Source organism: Schistocerca gregaria, chromosome 9, assembly GCF_023897955.1.
Source record: "Schistocerca gregaria isolate iqSchGreg1 chromosome 9, iqSchGreg1.2, whole genome shotgun sequence".
NCBI lineage: Eukaryota > Metazoa > Arthropoda > Insecta > Orthoptera > Acrididae > Schistocerca > Schistocerca gregaria.
The window spans coordinates 211,309,025-211,321,566 of NC_064928.1; the positions used below are offsets into that span (position 1 = coordinate 211,309,025).

The 12,542-nt window shown below is 42.6% G+C and overlaps 1 non-coding gene across 1 annotated transcript; it reads right to left on the reverse strand.

Annotated features, from left to right (window-relative positions):
* Positions 1 to 2,452: 2,452 nt before the first annotated feature.
* Positions 2,453 to 2,527, reverse strand: Trnai-uau (transfer RNA isoleucine (anticodon UAU)). The gene has a single exon. It is a non-coding gene; the product is annotated as a tRNA-Ile (tRNA).
* Between the last annotated feature and the right edge of the window lie 10,015 nt (positions 2,528 to 12,542).

Sequence of the window (12,542 nt, forward strand, 5' to 3'; positions counted from 1 at the left end):
AAGGAAAGCGTTTCTGAAGAAGAGAAATTTGTTAACATTGAGTGTAGATTTAAGTGTCAGGAAGTCGTTTCTGAAAATATTTGTATGGAGTATAGCCATGTATGGAAATGAAACGTGGACGATAAATAGTTTGGACAAGAAGAGAATAGAAGCTTTCTAAATGTTGCGCTACAGAAGAATGTTGAAGATTAGATGTGTAGATCACATAACTAATGAGGAGGTATTGAATAGAATTGGAGAGAAGAGAAATTTGTGGCGCAACTTGACTAGAAGAAGGGATTGGTTGGTAGGGCATATTCTGAGGCTTCAAGGGATCACCAATTTAGTATTGGAGGGCAGCGCGGAGGGAAAAATCATAGAGGGAGACCAAGAGATGAATACACTAAACAGATTCAGATGGATGTAGGTTGCAGTAGGTACTGGGAGATGAAGAAGCTTGCACAGGATAGAGTAGCATGGAGAGCTGCATCAAATCAGTCTCTGGACTGAAGACCACAACAACAACAATGTTTGGATATTGTTGTGTTACACATGAAGATTGTATTTGCACAGGGAGGAAGCACACAACTACTTGCTGAGTTCTGTAGATTGTAGGTAAATGCTGCTTTACTTGAAACTATTGAAGACTTTCTTTAATGTTTCATATGATTAACCCTGAGGCCAGTAAGTGAATTCAATTGAAGCTAAAATGTTGCGTCACTTAGCACCAACAAAGATTCTGTTAATGTCTCTTGTCGCTGATCTTGTGGCTAAGGAAAGGATTTCAACTAGCGCAATATTTACACAGTTCTTGAACTACGGCCACCGTTGAGGCCGCTGACCCTGTAGTACTGAACCGACAGATGAGCAACACCAACGAGCACGAAGAATGTAACAGTCAGGCTGCGGGGAAGCCACTAAGGCAAGTGGATGTTCATCACCGACTACACTCTGAAGATTGGTGGTAAATGTAGAATCAAATGTGAGCATACTCAACTGTCTGACTACCAAGTCAACCACAGACAAAACTATACACAGAGTCAAGGATTTTATTCACAATTCGTGGAGTGCACTTATTCATCTTTGTCCCAGTATTGTAAAGGGGAATTACTTACAATAGACAGAAAACGTATGATAAACTTGCATCCGTGCATTTCTTTGACGCTGTCGCCGGCTTATTAGTAGTCCCTAAACATTAGCAGACTACTGTTTACAATTGATACTTGTAATTAATTTCTGCTTTGTCCACGATACAGTTGTTTTAAACAGTAAATGTTTCAGTGCTTTCGTGGATAACACAGTGTCGCGAAGCCATTTTCGGACTGTGTTCTGATCTTAAAGGAATACTTGATCTAGTAATGCAGCGCATTACATGTTTCGAATAACAAAGAAACTGGCATCTAAAAAGAGCTCAGGGAGCAACAACCCGCAAATGAATGAAGAGATATCACAATAGTTGAGGTTTCATAACAGGTTAAGTGATCACTGAACTTCAGCATCCACGTTTGGTGGGCAACGAACTTTGTCACTCTTGCAGCTAGAGACGCACAATCGGATAGCGTGTGCACGCCGCCAGCAGTCCCGGCCTGTTCTCACGCCGTGGAGACTTCCTCGCTGCTCCGTCCCAACCGACTGACCGCCTGCAGCATGCAGACAGCATTAAAATAGCTGCTCAGTCATACCACACAAGCTACACATAGATCCACGAAGCACTTCTACAAACAACTCGAACAATACTAAAACCAGTGACTGCTGAACAACAAGCATGAATCACAAGTCGACACACCCGGAGAACCCAGAAGCGGTCGGCAACCAAATAGTCGTCGTCCGATGAGACGACAGACCGGACGACCAACCAAGGTCGGCCGCACTCAAGTCACGTGTCGGCCAGGGTCGGGGGAGTCATGGCTGTCCGGACCTCGCTGCTGCCCCGTCCCGACTGAACTCCCGACACACGATGACCCAGAAATACTAGCGATCGCTCCAAAGAGAGTGCTCTTATCGATAAGCGCTCCTGCTGCCACTCATGGGCAGGCAAGCCAGCAACTTAGTGACGCCAGTAAATCGAATAAGAAACGGGACGTCAGTATCGCAAAGACAAGATGTCATGGAATAAACGGCACGAACACGAGCAGCACATGGCTCAGGCATGCCGAGAATAATGGGGACACATGGCAAGGGGCACTACATTAGCAGTGTGTGGACAAGCTGAGAATTTGGGTCTGACGGGAGGCGTTGTAGGTTAATCTGTGCAGCTGGGATGACCACTGCGTCCACATGGCGCAACTGTCAGAGCATGTGCCTAGCAAGCAGCAGACTCTATTCGACTCCCGGTCCAAATTTTCAAATTTCCCCATTGATTTAAATGAATGCCCACTGGCAGCTAATGTCATTAATTCCTTTTACAGTGAAATGAACACTCTTAGCTGCTTACAGGCGTTAACAGACGTCAACGGGGACAGATGAAAATTTGTGCCCCGACCGGGACTCGAACCCGGGATCTCCTGCTTATATGGCAGACGCTCTATCCATCTGAGCCACCGAGGGCACAGAGGATAGTCCGACTGCAGGGATTTATCTCTGGCACACCACCCGCGAAACCCACATTGTCAACGTATTGTCGCGCACTACATTCGTAGTGCTCCTGGCCCATTATACTGATTACTCGAGGCGCGTTGCCGATTCCCGTAAGAGTTCGGGCACTGTTTATGCATTCGCACAGAAGAAGAAGATGGTCAAGTGACCGGTGAGCCTTAACTATATACAGGGTGTTACAAAAAGGTACGGCCAAACTTTCAGGAAACATTCCTCACACACAAAGAAAGAAAGAAAGTATGTTATGTGAACAAGTATCCGGAAACGCTTACTTTCCATTTTAGAGCTCATTTTATTACTTCTCTTCAAATCACATTAGTCATGGAATGGAAACACACAGCAACAGAACATGACAGCGTGACTTCAAACACTTTGTTACAGGAAATGTTGAAAATGTCCTCCGTTAGCGAAGATACATGCAACCACCCTCCGCCGCATGGAATCCCTGATGCACTGATGCGGCCTGGAGAAAGGCGTATTGAACCACAGCCGTCCACAATACGAGCACGAAGAGTCTCTATATTTGGTACCGGGGTTGCGTAGACAAGAGCTTTCAAATGACCCATTAATGAAAGTCAAGAGGGTTGAGGTCAGGAGAGCGTGGAGGCCATGGAATTGGTCCGCCTCTACCAATCCCTCGGTCACCGAATCTGTTGTTGAGAAGCGTACAAACACTTCGACTGAAATGTGCAGGAGCTCCATCGCGCATGAACCACATGTTGGGTCGTACTTGTAAAGGCACATGTTCTAGCAGCACAGGTAGAGTATCCCGTATGAAATCATGATAACGTGCTCCATTGAGCGTAGGTGGAGGAACAAACTAAAATGAGCTCTAACGTGGAAATTAAGCGTTTCCGGACACATGTCCACATAACGTCTTTTCTTTATTTGTGTGTGAGGAATGTTTCCTGAAAATTTGGCCGTACCTTTTTGTAACACCCTGTATATAGTTAAGGCTCACGGCCACTTGACCATCTTCTTCTTCTTCTGTGCGAATGCACAAACAGTGCCCGAACTCTTTACGGGAATCGGCAACGCGCCTCGAGTAATGAGTATAATGGACGGGGGCACTACGAATGTAGTCCGGGACAATACGTTGAGGATGTGGGTTTCGCGGGAGGCGTGCCAGAGATAAATCCCTGCAGTCGCGCTATGCTCTGTGTCCTCGGTGGTTCAGATCGATAGAGCGTCTGCCATGTGAGCAGGAGATCCCGGGTTCGAGTCCCGGTCGGGGCACACATTTTCATCTGTCCCCGTTGACGTATGTCAACGCCTGTAAGCAGCTAACGGTGTTCATTTCATTGTAATTTCATTCTAATTAGCTGCATGGTCACCGATGATATCTGTTCTTTCGGACAGATACCATCTTAGTATATTAATTCCTTTGTTCTCGGCCGATTAAGGCAGTTAATACGAATGTAGGCTGATTTTGCCTGTTTCCATGCAAGGACAAATCGTCCGTCGAAAGCCACTTGCATGTGAACGACTAGATTTTCCATTCATTGTTTGAGCAATATAACGATATACAGATAAAATCCCAAGCTTTCGATGATTCCCTCCATCATCGTCGTCACAGGCTGAATCTGATTGTTGTTAAACTAGTGAGGGTCCCACTTTTATACCGAGACGATGGCATCTGGTTGGCTGGCTTACGTCATCATGACACCATATAAATGGCCTTCTATGACCATAGACTATGATTGCGCTCTCTGTACAGCGGCGCTTGCAGTGCCAGCACTCGCATCGGGCGGTAAAGTACGAGAAGTCGTGCCCTGTGCTCTCCCTTGAACAAGTGTATGCTCTATGCACTGGTACGTGCGTAGACCGTTTCTCTGTTAAAGTTGTTCAATTTCGGGTGCTTTCCCGTTCACCTGGTCCAATAGTTTGATGAGTGAGCAGGAGTTCTCGATCGTTCAAACATAACCTTCTGTTTATTTAACAGGCTGTGCTCGACTACCAACGGTTTTTCGAAACTCCTTTAGTCGATGTGACGCTGATACTCAAAACAGCGATCGGCAACAGTCCATACAGATTGCGCATCTAACTGTTGCCACACTCGCGAGGAATGTTATAAATTCCTGAGCCGTTGAAGGATACAGAGCGCAAACACATTGTGTACGAATTGTACTCACGAGGTATAATTCATAGAGACGCGTACCTAGTGGCTCTGTGAGATATACTGTAAGGATTACAGTTTTAGTTTTTCTCGGGTGAGTTTTTATTAAACCACATTGTACTGTGAGAAATGAAGGAGGAAGCCGCCTGATAGAATTTTGCGCAGAGCATAACTTAATCATAGCTAACACTTGGTTCAAGAATCATGAAAGAAGCTTGTATACATGGAAGATCCCTGGAGACACTAAAAGGTATAAGATAGATTATATAATGGAAACACAGAGATTTAGGAACCAGGTTTTAAATTGTAAGACATTTCCAGGGGCAGATGTCGACTCTGACCACAATATATTGGTTATGAACTGTAGATTAAAACTGAAGAAACTTCAAAAAGGTGGGAATTTAAGGAGATGAGACCTGGATGAACTGAAAGAACCAGAAGTTGTATAGGGTTTCAGGGAGAGCATAAGGGAACGATTGACAGGAATAGGGGAAAGAAATACAGTAGAAGAATGTAAAAAGACGAGGGCTAGTAGAAACCCTTGGGTAACAGAAGAAATATTGAATTTAATTGATGAAAGGAGACAATGTAAAAATGCAGTAAATGAAGCAAGCAAAAAGGAATACAAACATCTCAAAAATGAGATCGAAAGGAAGTGCAAAAAGGGTAAACAGCGATGGCTAGAGGACAAATGTAAGGATGTAGCGGCTTATCTCACTAGGGGTAAAATAGATACTGCCTACAGGAAAATTAAAGAGACCTTTGGAGAAAAGAGAACCACTTGCATGAATATCAAGAGCTCAGATGGAAAGGCAGAAAGATGAAGGAGTATATAGAGGGTCTATACAAGGGCGATGTACTTAAGGTCAGTGTTATGAAAATGGAAGTGGATGTAGATAAAGGTGAATTGGGAGACACGATACTGCGTGTAGAGTTTGACAGAGCACTGAAAGACCTGAGTCGAAACAAGGCCCCCGGAGTAGACAACATTCCATTAGAACTACTGACGGCCTTGGGAGAGCCAGTCCTGACAAAACTCTACCAGCTGGTGAGCAAGATGTATGAGACAGGCGAAATACCCTCAGACTTCAAGAAGAATATAATAATTCCAATCCCAAAGAACGGAGGTGTTGACAGAGGTGAATATTACCGAACTATCAGTTTAATAATTCACAGCTGCAAAGAAATAACGTGAATTATTTACAGACGAATGGAAAAACTGATAGAAGCCGACCTTGGGGAAGACCAGTTTGGATTCAGTAGAAATGTTGGAACACGTGAGGCAATACTGACTTACCTTAGAAGAAAGATTGAGGAAAGGCAATCCTACGTTTCTAGCATTTGTAGACTTAGAGAAAGCTTTTGACAATGTTGACTGGAATACTCTGTTTCATATACTGAAGGAGGCAGGTGTAAAATACAGGGAGCGAAAGGCTATTTACAGTTTATACAGAAGACAGATGGCAGTTATAAGAGTCGAGGGACATGAAAGGGAAGCAGTGGTTGGGAAAGGAGTGAGACAGGGTTGTAGCCTCTACCCGATGCTATTCAATCTGTATATTGTGCAAGCAGTAAAGGAAATGAAAGAAAAGTTCCGGGTAGGTATGAAAATCCATGGAGAAAAAAACTTTGAGGTTCGCCGATGACATTGTAATTCTGTCAGAGACAGCAAAGGACTTGGAAGAGCAGTTGAACGGAATGGACAGTGTCTTGAAAGGAGGGTATAAGATGAACATCAACAAAAGGAAAACGAGGATAATGACATGTAGTCGAATTAGGTCTGGTGTTGTTGCAGGTATTAGATTAGGAAATGAGACACTTAAAGTAGTAAAGGAGTATTGCTATTTGGGGAGCAAAATAACTCATGATGGTTGAAGTAGAGAGGATATAAAGTGTAAACTGCCAATGGCAAGGAAAGCGTTTCTGAAGAAGAGAAATTTGTTAACATCGTGTATAGATTTAAGTGCCAGGAAGTCGTTTCTGAAAGTATGTGTACTGAGTGTAGCCATGTATGGAAGTGAAACATGGACCATAAATAGTTTAGACAAGAAGAGAATAGAAGCTATCGAAGTGTGATGCTACAGAAGAATGATGAAGATTAGGTGGGTAGATCACATAACTAATGAGGAGGTATTGAACAGAGTTGGGGAGAAGAGGAGCTTGTGGCACAACTTGACTAGAAGAAGGGATCGGTTGGTAGGACATGTTCTGAGACATCGAGGGATCACCAATTTAGTATTGGAGGGCAGCGTGAAGGATAAAATTCGAAGAGGGAGACCAATTGATGAATACAGATTCTGAAGGATGTAGGCTGCAGTGGGTACAGGGAGATGAAGAAGCTTACACAGGATAGAGTAGCATGGAGAGCTGCATCAAACCAGTCTCAGGACTGAAGACCACAACAACAATAATAACAACAACATCAACTGCGAGAAAGTCCAAGTCAATGTTCGAAACGTACTGTAAAGATAGTCAGATCGTGTTTTCATATACTTAGGCCCACATTCCACACAAAGAGGAAAGTTTGAGGATATTGGAAAGTGGAGCCTTACTGTCTTATGTACTCATAGGTTAAAGCAGTGACCAGCAATTGGAGTGACTTACGCTCTGTTCTTTTGATCAGCTACTTGTGTGCACATTATGTAGTTTCAATGTCAGAGTTTCGAATTTACAATGTTTTTGGGAGACTGTTTTGTACCATAACTGTGTTATTGCAGTATTCAGTGCACAAATACACAAGACATATTTATTTTTTTCCATAGTCATACATATACAGTTTCTGTTAGCGCTGTCTTATAGTTTATGGAAAACATGTTTATGTCGTATTTTTTAAATAAGCAGCCAAATTCCACAAACATTTATTTCATTCAGCACGAAATTATGAATGAGCAGTTCTTGAAGGCACGTGTTCTAACCACGCTTACGCGTTGTACGAAACAACTTGTAACACTTATATCGATTAGAAGTAGGTTTATATTATGTAACTGTGTATCTGCAATTATGGATTATGTATCCTGTGTTATGGTCATTGATTTGTGACAGGAAATTTAGAATTTTGTAATGTAAATACGAAAAAAGCAAATTGATTTGGTAGAATAATAAATTTTTTATGATTTCAGTATGTTTATCAGAAAGACAATGTTTAGTAGAAGCTTGTTCATGCTTAAGACACTTGTACCTCCGCAACGGAAGTGGTACGGCGCGACGTAAAAGGTGGTTTTGGCGGTCGAACTGGGCGGCTGCTTGTTGTGGCTAGCCGTTGCACGGTACACTTCGACGGTGCCACGAGAGGCAATTGGAAGCTACTTTGCAAAGGATTGTTGCCTTGGATATGGATCTAGCAATTATTTGGTAGTCTCGGCAAATCGGTATGGGCCTAATGTGTTGAAAATCTGACGCCAAGAAGAAATTTTATAGGGCATTCCAACATTAAGAGTCTTGAGGACAGTTAGCCGCCATGTCGCTTGCCACCCAAACTTCGCCACTGCTTCGCTAACTTCATACAATCTGCTATGTATATGGGCAGTTAATTTGTGTGTGTAGTTTTAATAATAAAGCAAATGCTGTAAATCTGTGTCCGGGACCATGTCTTCTATTCTCTCCTAAGTGCTACTAAATCCGAGTATCGTGTTTGAAATGAACAATTCTTGCATTCCAGTGTTACAACGTGTTTTTTTGTTTGTTTGTCAAATGTAAAAGGAGTAGCAAAAGTTAAAGTGGAAAACAAAAAAGGGACGTTAGATAGGGTTTTACTAAAGTACTGTTATAGTTTATTGCAAAGTATAGTTCTGCAGGAATACAGTGCGTTATTGTATAAATGTTATTGTATAAAATACCTGCTTCACAGGTGGTAAAAAAGATAAATAAGTTAAGCTCATTTTAAAAATAGTGGTGTTCTTATTTCTGTCATGAATGGTTCCTTTTTCGAAGTTAATTGAGCTCAGTGTTGAATTTTTTGTTTTGCAAAGTAATATATGAACTACTCCAAGTGAAGTGAAAGATTACTTTTGTTTCAATTTGTCGTTCTTTACTTAAATAATCATAGAGTTTGCCTAGTGGCACTATATAAGTTTATGGGTCCCCATAATATTTTCCACATATTAGAAAGATAATTGGATTATTCCTGATGCCAAGGAAAACTGATATACGTAGAGGAGTATATACAATGTATTTATGATGTTATTTATCTTTATTTCTGTTTTTACATGTCAGATAAGATAGAAGCCTTTCATGTCCAGATTTAGCTCTGCACTTCATGCAGTAACAGTTCAGTATTGGTTTAAGTAATGATATTGAGTGCAGCTGTTGTTAGTATGAGTTTGGCGCAAATTTGCTTTCCATAATTACTGGTGTGTGCGCTGTTGATAACTGCTGCTACACACAGCTCAGAGTGCCCTGTGTCAGTTTGTATCCTATGCACTATTCAAAGGGAAATATCAACGAACGAAACTTTGATAACCAATGTTTAATTTTCCTAAACATACATTTCCAAATTAATGTGCCTAATTGGTCTGGCGACCGTTGATTTTTTCTTTCACATATGATTTTAGCACTTTCAATAACTCCCAAGGTTAAATTGGGTTTAGTTTTTCTGTTAATTTCACCATATCCTAAATTATAGTCCGATGCCTTTGTCCATTAGGTACACGCGGTCAAAATTCGAAATCCTCTCAGAGGGTAATATTAGATTGTTTCACGGTACGCTTGTGCATCGTGGAGTTCACCACAGAAATTATCGTAAACACTCAAACATACGATACTGGCCGCCATCTTTGATCCATGGCGTCATCAAAATGGTACAGTCAGTCTATTACCTCTGACCAATATAGCGACTGTAAAGTCATAGGTTGAATACAGTTCACAAAACAAAAACAAATCCAAAATTTAATCATGATAATATGTAGAACTCTCGAGACGCACGGATATTACAAGGTTTTGTTGCAGAATAACAAACTAAACGCCATTCCTAACCTAACACATGCAGACAAACAAAAAAAAAAACACGTAAAATCTATAAACTCGACATTACGAAAAGGCCAAATAAGAAACTCACAGTCTGGTATTATCACATTCAGTTATTTGGGTAAACTGAAGAATACGATACCAAAGAATGGATAAATCTGTAAAAAATGTTATCAAACAAGTATCTTCCCAGAAAGTCAAACGACACTGCACATTCCGGTGTCGAAAATTTGAGTTAACATATATAGCAATAGTAACGTCCACAATACTAAGAAACGAAAACCTGATGCAAACGTTGGCAATGAAGATTTCACTTGATGTATACAGCTGCATGCCTACATCATAACGTCGAAAGTTGAAGCTCCGACTCGGTACTGTATGTTTCAATTGACCAGTATGATCTCGTCCTTCTCAGTGATTTGAAGTAACACAAAATTCTCGTGTCTCGATTTAAGTTAGTTCGTCGAAACGGCGCAACGTTTGCTGCGTGATAAATGTGACTTATTGTTAAAAGTTCGTGGTTGGTTGTTGATGATGGGGATGACTCGTATAGGAAACTGCAAAGATGGCCTTAATGTTAGGGACAGTTATAGACATCAGTCTATTGCTCTGCTGGCACGTTTCATATTTCATTTATAATGATTTAAATTCATCACAATCTAAGTTCTATTACTGTCGACTAATAAATATTTAACGCTGATAATACGCTACTGGCGTGGCTGCACGATCCGTTACAGGCATGCGGATAAGATGCCTCAATTGCTAGTGATACGAGGCCGTTGGGATCCAGCACGGCGTTCCGTATTACGCTCCTGAACCCACCGATTCCATATTCTGCTGACAGTCATTGGATCTCGACCAACGCGAGCAGCACTGTCGCGATACGATAAACCGCAATCGCGATAGGCTACAATCCGACCTTTATCAAAGTCAGAAACGTAATGTTACACATTTCTCCTCCTTATACGAGGCATCACAACAACGTTTCGCCAGGCAACGCTGGCAACTGCTGTTTGTGTATGAGAAATCGGTTGGAAACTTAGCTCATGTCAGCACGTTGTAGGTGTCGCCAGCGGCGCCAACCTTGTGTGAACACTGTGAAATCATTTGCATATCATAGCATCTTCTTCCTGTCGGTAAAATTTCGCGCCTGTAGCACGTAATCTTCGTGGTGTAGCAATTTTCATGGCCAGTAGTGTACATGTATGAGGTTGTACACCAAAGTAATTGATCGGGTTGTTTACTAAAATGAGTCTCGAATACAGTCAAGTTTCATTAGAAGCTTTAGATCGCTAAGCAAGTGAAAGTCTAGATGCCATTATCCAGTAATGGAGGCTAAATGACTGATGATGATGAAGATGAGGACTACAATGTTTGTCGAGCCTTTGTAAATAGCACGTGGTCGTCTGCGCTGAAATCGACGTGCGTACCCGTCGAAGCGTGAGATATACGTTGGTTGGGTGATGTTAGAGGCCGACCAGAGACCAGGAGTGTTACGAAATCGCAGTGGCGGCGGTCAGGGCCCAGACAGTGGGGGTACTTGGCTCGACTCCCGGCAGGGACACACACGCGGCGTCTGAGCGGCGCCTTTCGCGCCCACTGGTAGCTATTCCGGGAACCCTCTGGCAGCCAAGCAGAGGACTGCTTAGATACGAGCGAGGTGGAGAGGGGAGGGAGAGCTAGGCTGCCGTGTGTGTGTGTACACACCGTATACTACGGTCTGCGTACGATGGACACGTGACCGCCTTATACCTAGCAAGGCAACTTAGCAGCCGGATGACGCCCTGGTAGGTGACGTACAGCAAGAGAGCAACTTCGGGGCAGCCAGGGCAAAGTCCATGACGTCGGAAGAAAGGCAGCTTAGTCGTGCGCGAACCGATCCATGTGTCTGCGGTCGGCATATCGTGGCCCTGCAGCGCCATGTTGTACAGGGTGTATCGAAAAGAATCATCCAATTTTAAAATAAGTCACAGCTCCAAAATACCAACGAGAAGCCGGTCGCGGTGGCCGACCAGTACAGTCGCAGGTTCGAATCCTGCCTTGGGCATGGATGTGTGTGATGTCCTTAGGTTAGTTAGGTTTAAGTACTAAGTTCTAGGGGAATGATGACCTCAGAGGTTAAGTCCCATAGTGCTCAGAGCCATTTGAACTAACGCGAATTCTTTACAGCCCAATGGAAGAAATTGTAGAAGCCGACCCCGGGGAAAATCAGTGTGGATTCCGTACAATTGTGGGACACGTGAGGCAAAAGTGACCTTACGACTTATCTTAGACAATAGATTAAGGAAAGGCAAACCTACGTTTCTAGCATTTGTAGACTTAGAGAAAGCTTTTGACAATGTTAACTGGAATCTTTCAAATTATGAAGGTGGCATGGGTAAAATACAGGGAGCGAAAGGCTATTTACAATTTGTACAGAAAGCAGATGGCAGTTATAAGAGTCGATTGTCACGAAAGGGAAGCAGTGGCTGGGAAGGAAGTGAGACAGGGTTGTAGTCTCTCCCCGACGTTATTCAATCTGTATATTGAGCAAGCAGTAAAGGAAACAAAAGAAAAATTCGGAGTAGGTAAAAATCCATTGAGAAGAAATAAAAATTTTGAGGTTCGCCGATGACATTGTAATTCTGTCAGAGACAGCAAAGGACTTGGAAGAGCAGTTGAACGGAATGGACAGTGTCTTGAAAGGAGGTTATAAGATGAACATCAACAAAAGCAAAACGAGGATAATGGAATGTAGCGAATTAAGTCGGGTGATGCTGAAGAAATTAGATTGGGAAATGAGAGGCTTAAAGTAGTAAAGGAGTTTTGCTATTTGGGGAGAAAAATAACTGATGATGTTCGAAGTAGAGAGGATATAAAATGTAGACTGGCAATGGCAAGGAAAGCGCTT